Source organism: Phoenix dactylifera, chromosome 3, assembly GCF_051530095.1.
Source record: "Phoenix dactylifera cultivar Ajwa chromosome 3, Ajwa_hap1_PhDact_Kaust_v1.1, whole genome shotgun sequence".
Lineage (NCBI taxonomy): Eukaryota > Viridiplantae > Streptophyta > Magnoliopsida > Arecales > Arecaceae > Phoenix > Phoenix dactylifera.
Window position 1 is genome coordinate 23,966,053 of NC_143192.1, and position 15,213 is coordinate 23,981,265.

Here is a 15,213-nt window from a genome sequence, read left to right on the forward strand (position 1 = left end):
GTCGACTCGAACTGTCTCGGAGTCGACTCGGATCTCAGTATCCGAAAAACAGTCTTCTGTCTTTTGGGGTTGCGCTGCCTTGGAGTCGACTCGAACTGTCTTGGAGTCGACTCGCCTCTCAGAGACGAAAATACCGTCTTCTGTCTTTGGGATTGCGCTGCCTCGGAGTCGACTCGGACTTTGCGGGAGTCGACTCGGCTCTCAGTGTTCGAAATTGGCTCTCTGACTTTTGCCTTGCTTTTCTCTGGGAGTCGACTCTCGCTTCCTTAGGAGTCGACCTGCCAACCATCGGAGTCGACTCGAGTTCTTCGGGAGTCGACTCGACTCTCAGAGTCCAAAATAGCTTCTTTGTATTTCTGTCTGTTACTCCCTGGAGTCGACTCGTACTACTCTGAAGTCGACTCGGCAAGCATTGGAGTCGACTCGAATTCTTTAGGAGTCGACTCGTTGACAGGTTCTGAGATGAATCTTTCTGTCCGGCTGTCTGTTCTCAGTCGGAGTCGACTCGTAATGTGCAGGAGTCGACTCGAGCTTGTGCCAGTGCTTCTGATACGCTTGGAGTCGACTCGTAATCTCCCGGAGTCGACTCGAGACTCTGACTTTGGTTCAAATTGAATTCCTTACTTATTCAAAATGTATTGAACCAAAGCTTGAGACACTTAACCATAAATTTACAAGTATTTGACTGAAACACTAGATTGAATTCATTAGTATAACATAAGATATACTCAAATGCTTTGAGCTCATCAAAATCAAATAGGGTTATAATCAGTCACTCCACAGGGTTCAATCCTTCTAAGTTCAATTTCCTCTACCTTCCTAGTAAGGGCTGCCATTTTAGCCTGAATATCATCTTGAGTACTAAGATTTTAAAGTCCCTCATGTCCAATGCTAGTAGGCTTAGGCAAAGGTTTATTCACTCTATCCCCTGTATCCCATAATTGTGCAGTCTCTGCGAGAGAGTCTAAATAGTCCCACACCTCATCGGGTTGCTTTTCCAAAAATAGACCATTGCACATAGTCTCTATAAATTGTTTTAACTGTGGAGACAACCCTTCGTAAAAGAAACTAATGGTTCTCCATGTTTCAAACTTGTGATGAGGGCAAGAGAGAAGCAACTCTTTAAATCTCTTCCAACATTCATAAAATGTTTCATGGTCTTTTTGTTGGAAATTACTAATGTGCCTTTTTAAAAAGTTAGTCCTTTGTGCGTGAAAGAATTTTTTCAAGAATTCTCTTTGCATATCATGCCATGTTCCTAGCGATCTAGGTCTCAAGGAGTTCAGCCATGTTTTGGCTTTATCCTTTATGGAAAAAGGAAACAAGGTTAATTTAAGGACGCCTTCCGATACATTTGGTACTCTAAATGTGATGCTAATTTTCTCAAAATCCTTAAGGTGAAGATAAGGGTTCTCGGATTCCATTCCATGATACTTGGGCAGCAATTGAATTACTCCTGGTTTGATTTCAAAGTCATACCTGATTCTGACCCTCCCGAGACAAAAGAAAAGGATAACGAAGAAACTGAAGCACCAACATCTACTGAAAAAATTAAATATCCTTCTCCTGCACCATTTCCACATAGATTAAAGCCCTTGCAAAAGCTTGAACCAAACTCTGAAATTCTTGAGCTTTTTAAGCAAGTAAAAATCAATGTACCTCTTCTTGATGCAATCTAACAAGTGCCTTCATATGCAAAATTTTTAAAGAATTTGTGCACTGTCAAGCGTCGATTAAATGTCAAGAAGAAGGCATTTTTGGCTGAAAATGTGAGTGCGATTTTACAGCATAACATTCTTCCTAAATATAAAGATCCAGGTTGCCCAACTATCTCTTGCATCATTGGCAATTTTAGGATTGAGCGAGCATTGCTAGATTTAGGAGCGAGTGTGAATTTGTTGCCATATACGGTATATGAGCAACTCGGTTTGGGTGAGTTGAAGCCAATAACTGTCACCTTACAATTAGCTAACAGGTCAGTGAAGGTCCCTAGAGGGATTATCGAAGATGTGTTGGTCCAAGTAGACAAGTTCTATTTTTCTGTTGACTTTATCGTACTGGACACACATCCGGCTTCCAATTCACCATCTCAGATTCCGGTCATCTTAGGACGTCCATTCCTTGCAACTTCTAATGCATTGATCAATTGTAGGAATGGTGTCATGAAGCTTTCTTTTGGCAATATGACCTTGGAACTGAATGTCTTTAGTATAAGCAAACAACCCAGTGATCATGAAGAAAGTAAGGAAGTTGAATGGGTTGAAACCATTGCGGAAGAATATCTATTAAAAGAAACATTTACTGAATCGGCCGACAATGGTTTGATAGATTGGTATTCTGAAGGTACTGCTGATGATGTGGTCCCACCTATTTTAGATAATTCGGATGTCATGATGGTCAATGGGTAGAGACCGAGAATAGAGGAATTTGAACTGTTGCCACCTCGAGAAGTAAAGATAGTACTATCCCATAAACAAGCACCTAAGCTCGAGTTGAAACCTTTACCGAAGGAACTCAAGTATGCCTTTCTTGGACCCGAGGACACTTTTCCTATAATCATCTCATCTGATCTTGATCATCCCAAGAAAGAAAATTACTTGGTGTTCTAAAGAATCATAAAGGAGCTTTAGGGTGGTCTATTGCAGACTTGAAGGGGATTAGCCCTTTAATTTGCACGCACCGGATATATTTGGAGGACAATGCCAAAACCACAAGGCAAATGCAACGCAGGTTGAATCCTACGATGAGAGATGTGGTTAAGGCAGAAGTCCTCAAGTTGCTTGACGTGGGTATCATTTACCCAATATCCGACAGCAAGTGGGTAAGTCCTACTCAAGTCGTTCCTAAGAAAGCGGGTCTGACAGTAGTCAAAAATGAGCAGGGTGAACTAGTCCCAACTCGTGTTCCGACGAGTTGGCGCATGTGTGTTGACTACCGAAAATTGAATTTGGTCACTAGGAAAGATCACTTTTTTTACCCTTCCTAGATCAAGTTTTGAAAAGAGTTGCAGGACACAATTTCTATTGTTTTCTCGATGGCTATTCCGGGTACTACCAAATCAAAATTTCACCTGAGGATCAAGAAAAAACTACTTTCACTTGTCCTTTTTGCATATTCGCTTTCCGTCGGATGCTATTCGGGTTATGTAATGCACCTGCGACATTTCAATGCATGCTCAGTATTTTTGAAGATATGAACGAGAAATTTTTAGAAGTGTTTATGGATGATTTCTGTTGGAATTTGTATCCTAAATGTCAATCGTCAGCATATTGATGATTGAATTTTGTAAATGAATTGACAAATTAATAAAGTGTTATTTGGCATTATTCATCATTTCATCTTCAAATGAACTCTTATATGATGAAGTCCTTAGGACTTATGTTATGATAAAGGAGGATTTATCTTTGAGTCCTTAAACTTGTTTGCGACGAAATGATATGTTGTTACTAGGACGACAACATTATCGAGATTAGGTCGTTGTGTGACATATACGTTGGTTGTTCTCTTAACCAAGGAGTGTGGAGACACTGGTATGCCACACAAGTGAAGTGTAGAAGTACATTTCACTAAACGTGACCAATTCCGGAACGCTCTACTATCGAGAGATGTTCCGAGTGGATATGGGTATAAGTTTGGCCCTCTGACCTGAGACCGCAACCTGTGACTAGCAAGCAACTCACTGTACTTTGGTACCGGACTACCTGAATTTCTAATTCAGTGACGGAAGGTCACTGGGTGCAGTCAAGTACTTGCGTAGTCAGTTGTGAGTCAAGATGGAATTGACCCCTCCTGAAAACAGGAGATAATGTCTTGTGATTAATTTAGCAAAACCTTGGCCAGGGTAATCCCAGTGAGGAGTCACGGGATATCTAAAGTTAATCACATAATGGATGTACTAATTATAGGGTTGACAGTGAGCTCTAAGTCATCCTGGCATTAGGAGTCAAAGGGATTGAATTATACAGTAACCATAGTTCAGGGTTCCAGAATATTTGCTTCGCATATATTCGACCTATCCGGACGTCGGGTACCATTGCTAGATGGTCACATCGATTAGTGTAGAAAATTGTTCCTATACTACCGGCTTAGGTTCGAACCTATGAGGTCACACGCATAGAAGATTCCTGATTGATCAAGAAAGCTGATGAATGATTAAGAATCATTCAGGGGTAATTTGGTCAATTTGATTGGCAAATTATCTTATAAAATAATTAAAGTAATTATTGAAGGATTAATTAGTAATTAAATTACTAATAAACTCAATTTGATAGAGTAATTGTGCTAAGGATGAGCCAAATTGAATTGGATTCAAGTTTGGGCTCAATCAGGGTTTTGACCTGATTGGATTAGGTCAGAACCAAAAAGGACTTAAGCTGATCAAATTAATTTTAAATTAATTTGTTCTTAATTGGGGATTGACCTAATTGAATTAGGTCCAACACAAAGTAATAATTCAATTTGATTGAGTTTGCATGAGCCAAAATTGAATTGGATTCAATTTGAGCTCAATCAGGGTCTGACCTGATTAGATTGGGTTCAACCAAATTGCTTTGTTTTAATTCGGGTTTGACCAAATTTGATTAGGTGCAACCCAAGGGGATTAGGCTCAGATGATGTGGCAATTATTGGTGACATGGAATTGGATTTCATGAATTTTAAATAAACCAAAATTATTGCATGGCACATGGACCCATTGCTTGACACATGGCGACATTGTTTGTTATTTGAATTTAAATTCAAACATTAAGCAATGTGTTAAATGATTTTAATCACTCAAACCATCAGCCAAGGTGGCGTCTGAGTTTTTGAATGGATTAAATTCGAATTTCAAGAGGTGATTTCGAAATTATGAAGTGTTTTACCTTGCCGCATGGATTTCAAATTCTTTCCCTCTTGCACATGTGTTTAAAATTTGAATTTAAATCAGATTTGGTTGAGATATGATTTGGGTTGTTCCTATTTCTTTGCATGTGCCAACTAAAAGAGGTTTTTTGAAAATAAATTTCGAATTTTGAATGAAAATTCGGAGGCCATTAAAAGGGGTCAAATATGGGCACCAAAAACACATCCATTGCAGCCTTCTTCCTCACCCGCCTCCTCCTCCTCTTCTTCTCCATTTTAGATAGGGTTTTCAAGGTGAATATCTAGAAGATTCAAGATCAGATCTGAGTCCTCTACTTCCCTTACAAACCTCATCTCTATCTGCTTCAAGACGATTGATCAAGAGTTGATTGAATCCCGGCGGGCAGATTTCAGCTTTCAAGTGTTCTGCAGCTGCTAGCACTGTTGCGGAAGAAGATCCTTCAAGACTTCGCGTGTACTTCTCGTAGAGGCCATTCGTGTGCGTGGCTGCGAAGTCAAGAATCAGATTCACAACTTTCATCCATCATAAAAGGTATTAATCTAGCATTAATCATTTATTATGGTGTCAAGGTCTAGGTCCAATTTCTCGAGGTTTTACCCTCTTTTGGGGCTCCTCACGGAGATATCTCCAGAATCCATTCGATGGATATTCGGAGATTAATTGGAATAGAGTTCTTAAGTTTCAGATCTGATAGTTAATCATGCATAAAAGTTTTAGCATAATTGTTTAAACGATTCCGGCATAATTCTATGTGTTCTTAAGGTGCTGATTTCTAGATTTGATCTTGTAAGCATGCATGAATTAAATTATTTGATTCGGTTTTTCCGCTGCGTTTTAAAACTTAAAAAGAACTACGTATGGCTTGATCCCCCTTATGAAGGGGTACGTAGGCAACCCGATCAGGTTCAGCCTTGGTTTTCAAAAAAAAAAAAAAAAAAAATTCAGCATGCTAAACACCGAAGAACCTAGGATTCACTTTCAGTGGTATCAGAGCTAGGTTTATGTTTAAACTTTTATGTTTTAATTCTTGCAATTAAATCTGAAATCATTAACATATTTAGATTAGATCTAAAGTGCTTTTTATGATTGATTTAATTGCTGATTATGCATGATTAAGTAGATCTGAAATTTTGGATGCATATGATGCATGTTTGTGTTAGGATTAGTAACATGAATAAATCTGAAATCATAATATTATTTAGATTAGATCTAAATAAAGTTTATGATTCATATGATCTTTGATTTTAATGAACAAATCAGATCTGAAAATAAAAGTGAAAAAACAAATACATAAGATGTATGTTGTTTGTATTAATTCATGTTGTTATGTATATGTGATGCATGAACATAAAACATAATGACTTAAACATGAATTAAATCTGATTACATGTGATTAATTACAAAAACTCAGATCTGAAAATGTGTTTTAAGAACTGAAAGATTGTAATTAATATGTAATTAAAAAGAAATATGCAATGATCAAAACTTTCATAAGTCTAAACTTAATTGAGAATTAAGTGTTATGAAATAGAATTGTAACTCAATTAATTGACATTGCATAATTCTTTGGGCATATGGGTTAGCTTGAATCAAGTTCTTAGGATTGGGTTAGACCTAAGGTTAGAATCAAACATGGTCTAATTAGAGTTAATTGATCAAATCTAATTAAGTAGTAACTAGATTAGGTCAAGGAAACTCTAGGTTAAGTACAATAGTTGTAGATTGATCAATTCCATGTCTTTGATTAGACCAAGATGGAACTTGATTTAGGCTCAGAGGTGTAGCCCGAGTCATTTGAGTAATCAAATCGAAATTGATTAACCAGTCGGTGTCTAAGGTAAGTTTGGCAGTTTTGACCGGTGGTTTTTAATTGGGAGCTACTCGCACTGATTCGTCTTTGTCGAGTTAATGGCATATCCCTTCCACCGATCTCACTTACCTGGCCGACATGGTCAATCACATTTTGATTGGATCACTTAATGATTCGAGTTAGCCCATGCCTTAAGGAAAATCAGTATGACTGATTTAGGTGTCTCCTTAACCGGTTTGAGTCTAATCTGATTTGGTGAAGTCAGTGGGAGAAATTAGACTAACCGGATCTTCTCATCTATCCTAATTATGAAATCCTCTAAAATTATTAGGTCCTTAAAATGAAATGGTTATGGAGATAACTAGGTCATAGCCTCCCATTAAGTTGGGTGATAATGGGTCCAATGTTTTGATAATTATTGGAGGCGCCACACGCCTGGTACTTATCAAGCATTGGAATTGTCATTCAATATATGATGAGTTAAGTGTACCTTCAATAGGCGGTCAGGTGAGCCGAGCCACACTCGGGCTTGGTCGTCTATTAGTTGATTAGCCTTAACCCTATCATTTAATGGTTGGATCTGACTAGGGTATTCGGTGGAGGCGCCACACGCCTGCCGGAAAACCTAGGGCAAAATCATCACTAGAAGTTGCTTGGTGAAGCAATTGGTTAAGAACCTACCAATAGGTGCATATGGGTTGGCCGAGCCACACTCGGGCCTATATGGGATCTATTGGGTTCTAGTGCCCACTAAAGAATTAGGAGTAATTTTTCGAATTAGAGGTAGAGGCTACCAATTTGTATAAAATAGTGGGAATATCTTTAGACTAAAGTCCAAGTCTACTGTGTTTAGTCAATTCATATACTAATAGCCAAATTTTCTTTTTATGCAAAAATGGCCACTAATTTATCACTTCGCTCATTGTTGGACAATGACAAGTTGACTGGTCCAAATTTCAATAATTGGCATAGGAAACTGAAAATAGTGCTAGAGCATGAGAGGATCCTTTATGTGATAACGGATCAAGCACCTGAGCAGCCCGCTGCTAATGCATCAAGATCGGCCAGAGACACTTATCAGAAGTGGCTCAGTGACCGGATCACTGTTCGATGCATCATGTTGGCAGCAATGAGTGATGAGTTTAGTAGGCGTTTTGAGAATACGCAGCCGGAAGATATCATTCAAGTGTTGAATGAATCATTCGGGGTTCCTGACGACGTTGAGAGGCACAAAACTAGTTGTGCCATCTTCAGCGCCCGAATGAAAGATGGGACCTCGGTAACTGATCATGTACTGTACATGATTGAGTTGATCGAGCGTCTAAGCTCTCTTGGCTTTCCCCTTCATGATCAATTGGGGAAGGATGCCATACTAAACTCATTGCCTGGATCATACCGTCCTTTTCTCACTCATTTTCGTATGACGAAACCTGTAGTGAATTATCACCAATTGTTGGGGTTACTACAGACGTTTGAGAATGATCACCAACTTCTTAAGAAGACGGTGAATTTAGTGGGAGGTTCATCCAAGGGTCGCTCCTTTAAGAAAGGAAAAAAGAAAAATAAAATCCAAAAGAAACAGGTGCACCATGCTCAGCCTAGTCAGAAAAAGAATAAAAAGGCTGATCAGAGCAAGGCGGAGTGCTTCTTCTGCAAGAAGCAAGGACATTGGAAGAGGAACTGTCCTCTTTACATTGCATCCCTCGATCCGAACCGGCCTAAGAAAAGTGGGCAATCAGTTGCCAATCAAGGTACTTATATGATAACACCTTGCAATTTTTCTATTTGTGATAATTCGACCTGGGTATTGGATACCGGTAGTCCTTTTAATATTTGCAATTCGTTGCAGGGGCTACAAGTCAGTAAGAGGTTTGAAGAAGGAGAAAGGTTCCTGAATGTTGGAGATGGAAGACCAGTTCCAGTTCTAGCTTTAGGAATTCTTAAACTTGAATTCAGCTCTCATGTAAATGTCCTTAGTGATTGTCACTATTGTCCAAGTTTTCTATTGAATATCATTTCTGTAGGCCTTTTGGCCAAAAATGGTTATGAAATATCAATAAAAAAGGATTATTGCAATGTCATTTGGAATGGTGTTGTTGTAATGAATGGAATTCTGAGTAATGGCATTTACATTTTGTCACAGCCTGTTCATGTAATGTATAAATCCAATAAGCGCCCTAGAATAGATAATGTCACGGATGTCTACCTTTGGCATCATAGGCTAGGTCATATTAACAAGAATAGGATGAACAGGTTAAGTAAAGAGGGAATTCTTGATGTTAATGATTGTGAATCATTGACAACCTGTGAATCATGTCTTCTTGGTAAAATGACCAAATCACCTTTTACCGGAAAAGGTGAACGAGCCAGTGATTTATTGACCCTTGTACATTCTGATGTATGTGGGCCAATGAGCACAGATGCTAGAGGTGGGTATTCATATTTCATTACGTTTACAGACGACCTTTCTAGGTATGGTTATGTCTATTTAATGAGACATAAATCTGAATCATTTGAAATGTTCAAATTATATCGTAATGAAGTAGAAAAACAAACTGGAAAGAGTATTAAAACTCTTCGATCAGATCGAGGAGGTGAATACCTCTCCAGTGAATTTTTGACATATCTAGAAGAAAATGGGATTCTCTCCCAATGGACTCCTCCTGGTACACCACAATATAATGGTGTGTCAGAAAGGAGAAATCGAACTCTGTTAGACATGGTTCGATCCATGATGGGGTTTGCTAATCTGCCCATATCCTTTTGGGGATATGCTCTTGAGTCAGCCTGCTATATTCTAAATAAGGTTCCAAGTAAGTCTGTAAATAAAACACCACATGAAATGTGGATTGGACGTAAGCCGATGCTCTCTCACCTTAGGATTTGGGGGTGTCCGGCGTACGTCAAACGTTTGAAGACAGACAAACTTGAACCCAAGTCTGACAAATGTTTCTTTGTTGGTTACCCTAAAGAAACTAAAGGATATTACTTCTACTTTGCTGAAGAACAAAAGTTGTTCGTAAGCAATAGAGCAATTTTCTTAGAAAAGGAATTCCTTGGTGAAGGAACAAATAGCTCTAATGTTGAGCTTAGAGAAGTTCAACATGTAGAAGATCCGACACCATCTACTGAACCAGTTGAGTCGGATTTGATTAGATCAGATCCAGAACCCATATTAGATGCACCATTAAGGCGATCGGGTAGAGTACCACGTCAGCCGGACAGATACTACGGTTTCTTGGTCCGGGATGGGGATCCTATCGAACTTGATGAAAACGATGAGGATCCGATCACATATATGGATGCAATGCAGAGGTATGACTCTGATAAATGGCTTGGAGCCATGCAATCCGAAATGGAATCCATGAAGGTCAATGATGTTTGGACATTAGTTGACCCACCCGAAGGAATTAAATTCATAGGGTGTAAGTGGATATTCAAAAGGAAACGGGGTGCAGACGGAAAGGTAGAGACCTATAAAGCCCGTTTGGTTGCCAAAGGTTATCGTCAACGTTATGGTATTGACTATGACGAGACGTTTTCTCCTGTGGCAATGCTCAAGTCCATTCGGATTGTGCTTGCGATAGCAGCACATTTAGACTATGAAATCTGGCAAATGGATGTAAAGACCGCATTTCTAAATGGAGATTTAGAAGAGGAAGTGTATATGATACAACCTGAAGGTTTTACATCTGCAGATGAGTCTAAAGTGTGCAAGCTTCAAAAATCCATTTATGGATTAAAGCAAGCTTCACGGAGTTGGAATATACGTTTTGATAAGGTAATCAAAACATATGGCTTCATTAAGAATGAAGAGGAACTTTGCATTTATAAATGGGCAAATGGTTCAGTTATTATATTCCTTATTTTGTATGTGGATGACATTCTTTTAATCAGAAATGACATTCCTGCATTACAAGGAATAAAGGTTTGGCTATCATCTCAATTTGCCATGAAGGATTTGGGAGAAGCATCTTACATCCTAGGGATGAAGATCTATAAAGATAGATCTAGAAGATTGCTTGGATTATCCCAATCCACATACATTGATACTATACTGAAGAGGTTCAGTATGATTAATTCCAAGAAAGGCTATCTTCCGATGGGCCATGGAATTAACCTCTCTAAAAGGGATTGTCCGACAACCCCTCAAGAAAGAGAGAGTATGGATAGAATTCCATATGCTTCGGCAGTGGGATCTATAATGTATGCCATGACATGTACTAGACCAGACGTGGCATACTCACTAGGAGTAGTGAGCAGATACCAGTCTGATCCAGGTAGCAACCACTGGAAGGTTGTAAAAACCATCCTTAAGTATTTGAGAAATACTAAAGATCAGTGGCTTGTCTATGGTGATTCTGACTTAAAACTTGAGGGATATACTGATTCAAGTTTTCAGTCAGATCAAGATGATAGCAAGAGCGTGTCAGGATATATCTTCACTCTTAAGGGTGGGGCCATCTGCTGGAAGAGTTTCAAGCAGCATACAGTGGCAGATTCTACATGTGAAGCAGAATATATCGCAGCATCTGATGCCGCCAAGGAAGCTGTATGGTTGCGGAAGTTCATCACCGAGCTTGGAGTGACACCCTCCATTGATGGTCCAGTGCCTGTATTTTGTGACAATACTGGGGCCATAACTCAAGCAAGAGAACCCAAAGCACATCAGCGGACCAAGCATATTCTACGTCGCTACCACCTGGTTCGAGAGATCATCGATCGAGGTGATATTGATCTTCAGAAGATTGACACAAAAGAAAATCTGGCCGATCCATTTACCAAAGTCCTCGGCATCAAAGAGTTCGACGAACACAAGTCGAAGATGGGTATTAGATACTGTGCCGATTGGCATTAGGCTAAGTGAGAGTTGTTGGAATTTGTATCCTAAATGTCAATCGTCAGCATATTGATGATTGAATTTTGTAAATGAATTGACAAATTAATAAAGTGTTATTTGGCATTATTTATCATTTCATCTTCAAATGAACTCTTATATGATGAAGTCCTTAGGACTTATGTTATGATAAAGGAGGATTTATCTTTGAGTCCTTAAATTTGTTTGCGACGAAATGATATGTTGTTACTAGGACGACAACATTATCGAGATTAGGCCGTTGTGTGACATATACGTTGGTTGTTCTCTTAACCAAGGAGTGTGGAGACACTGGTATGCCATACAAGTGAAGTGTAGAAGTACATTTCACTAAACGTGACCAATTCCGGAACGCTCTACTATCGAGAGATGTTCCGAGTGGATATGGGTATAAGTTTGGCCCTCTGACCTGAGACCGCAACCTGTGACTAGCAAACAACTCACTGTACTTTGGTACCGGACTACCTGAATTTCTAATTCAGTGACGGAAGGTCACTGGGTGCAGTCAAGTACTTGCGTAGTCAGTTGTGAGTCAAGATGGAATTGACCCCTCCTGAAAACAGGAGATAATGTCTTGTGATTAATTTAGCAAAACTTTGGCCAGGGTAATCCCAGTGAGGAGTCACGGGATATCTAAAGTTAATCACATAATGGATGTACTAATTATAGGGTTGACAGTGAGCTCTAAGTCATCCTGGCATTAGGAGTCAAAGGGATTGAATTATACAGTAACCATAGTTCAGGGTTCCAGAATATTTGCTTCGCATATATTCGACCTATCCGGACGTCGGGTACCATTGCTAGATGGTCACATCGATTAGTGTAGAAAATTGTTCCTATACTACCGGCTTAGGTTCGAACCTATGAGGTCACACGCATAGAAGATTCCTGATTGATCAAGAAAGCTGATGAATGATTAAGAATCATTCAGGGATAATTTAGTCAATTTGATTGGCAAATTATCTTATAAAATAATTAAAGTAATTATTGAAGGATTAATTAGTAATTAAATTACTAATAAACTCAATTTGATTGAGTAATTGTGCTAAGGATGAGCCAAATTGAATTGGATTCAAGTTTGGGCTCAATCAGGGTTTTGACCTGATTGGATTAGGTCAGAACCAAAAAGGACTTAAGCTGATCAAATTAATTTTAAATTAATTTATTCTTAATTGGGGATTGACCTAATTGAATTAGGTCCAACACAAAGTAATAATTCAATTTGATTGAGTTTGCATGAGCCAAAATTGAATTGGATTCAATTTGAGCTCAATCAGGGTCTGACCTGATTAGATTGGGTTCAACCAAATTGCTTTGTTTTAATTCAGGTTTGACCAAATTTGATTAGGTGCAACCCAAGGAGATTAGGCTCAGATGATGTGGCAATTATTGGTGACATGGAATTGGATTTCATGAATTTTAAATAAACCAAAATTATTGCATGGCACATGGACCCATTGCTTGACACATGGCGACATTGTTTGTTATTTGAATTTAAATTCAAACATTAAGCAATGTGTTAAATGATTTTAATCACTCAAACCATCAGCCAAGGTGGCGTCTGAGTTTTTGAATGGATTAAATTCGAATTTCAAGAGGTGATTTCGAAATTATGAAGTGTTTTACCTTGCCGCATGGATTTCAAATTCCTTCCCTCTTGCACATGTGTTTAAAATTTGAATTTAAATCAGATTTGGTTGAGATCTGATTTGGGTTGTTCCTATTCCTTTGCATGTGCCAACTAAAAGAGGTTTTCTGAAAATAAATTTCGAATCTTGAATAAAAATTCGGAGGCCATTAAAAGGGGTCAAACATGGGCACCAAAAACACATCCATTGCAGCCTTCTTCCTCACCCGCCTCCTCCTCCTCTTCTTCTCCATTTTAGATAGGGTTTTCAAGGTGAATATCTAGAAGATTCAAGATCAGATCTGAGTCCTCTACTTCCCTTACAAACCTCATCTCTATCTGCTTCAAGACGATTGATCAAGAGTTGATTGAATCCCGGCGGGCAGATTTCAGCTTTCAAGTGTTCTGCAGCTGCTAGCACTGTTGCGGAAGAAGATCCTTCAGGACTTCGCGTGTACTTCTCGTAGAGGCCATTCGTGTGCGTGGCTGCGAAGTCAAGAATCAGATTCACAACTTTCATCCATCATAAAAGGTATTAATCTAGCATTCATTTATTATGGTGTCAAGGTCTAGGTCCAATTCTCCGAGGTTTTACCCTCTTTTGGGGCTCCTCACGGAGATATCTCCAGAATCCATTCGATGGATATTCGGAGATTAATTGGAATAGAGTTCTTAAGTTTCAGATCTGATAGTTAATCATGCATAAAAGTTTTAACATAATTGTTTAAACGATTCCGGCATAATCCTATGTGTTCTTAAGGTGCTGATTTCTAGATTTGATCTTGTAAGCATGCATGAATTAAATTGTTTGATTCGGTTTTTCCGCTGCGTTTTAAAACTTAAAAAGAACTACGTATGGCTTGATCCCCCTTATGAAGGGGTACGTAGGCAACCCGATCAGGTTCAGCCATGGTTTTCAAAAAAAAAAAAAAATTCAGCATGCTAAACACCGAAGAACCTAGGATTCACTTTCAATTTCTCTATTTTTGGTGATTCTTTTGATGATTGTTTATTACATTTACAAGCAGTCTTAGCTCGATGCATGGAAAAGAATCTGATACTGAATTGGGAAAAATGCCACTTCATGGTGCCAAAGGAAATTGTCCTAGGACATATTGTTTCATCGAAGGGCATGGAAGTTGATAGAGCTAAGATTGACTTAATCGCCAAGCTACCTGCACCCAAGACGGTTAGAGATGTTAGATCATTTTTGGGTCATGCCGGATTTTATAGGAGGTTCATCAAGGACTTTAGTGTCATAGCTCGACCATTATGTAACCTCCTATCCCTTGCTACACCGTTCAATTAGACTGAAACCTGTCAAGAGGCATTCAAAAAGTTGAAGTCTATGCTTAGCACTGCACCCATCGTGCGACCACCCGATTGGTCATTACCTTTTGAGATCATGTGCGATGCTAGCGACTATGCGATAGGAGCTGTCCTAGGACAACGCAAGGATAATAAGCCATATGTCATTTACTATGTAAGCAAAACCTTGAACGATGCTCAAATGAATTATACCACCACTGAGAAGGAATTGCTTGCAGTAGTATTTGCATTAGACAAATTTCGCTCTTATATTCTTGGTGCTCCTATTGTTATCTTTACGGACCATGCAGCACTAAAATATTTGCTGGATAAGAAAGAGGCCAAACCACGCTTAATACGATGGATACTTCTACTCCAAGAATTTGACATCACTATCAAAGATAAAAAGGGAGTAGAGAATGTGGTTGCAGACCATTTATCACGGCTAGTTGTTCATGATTTGGTGCCACAGTTGCCCATCAAGGACTCGTTCCCTGAAGAGCAATTATTTGCACTTTCTACTATGCCATGGTATGCTGATATTGTAAACTTTCTTGTCACGAACTGGATGCCGGAGCATTGGGGATCGAATGATAAGAATAATTTCTTGCGTGAAGTAAGGAGTTATTATTATGATGCCCTCTATTTGTTCAAGTATTGCAATGATCAAATCTTTAGAAGATGCATACCGGATCATGAGATGCGAAGTGTACTCTCTTTTTGTCATG

At 39.0% G+C, this 15,213-nt stretch overlaps 1 non-coding gene across 1 annotated transcript; it reads left to right on the top strand.

The window, feature by feature from the left end:
• Positions 1-1,089: 1,089 nt before the first annotated feature.
• LOC149767991 (small nucleolar RNA R71) lies at positions 1,090-1,199 on the top strand. The gene has a single exon (XR_016400097.1). It is a non-coding gene; the product is annotated as a small nucleolar RNA R71 (small nucleolar RNA).
• The last annotated feature ends 14,014 nt before the right edge of the window (positions 1,200-15,213 follow it).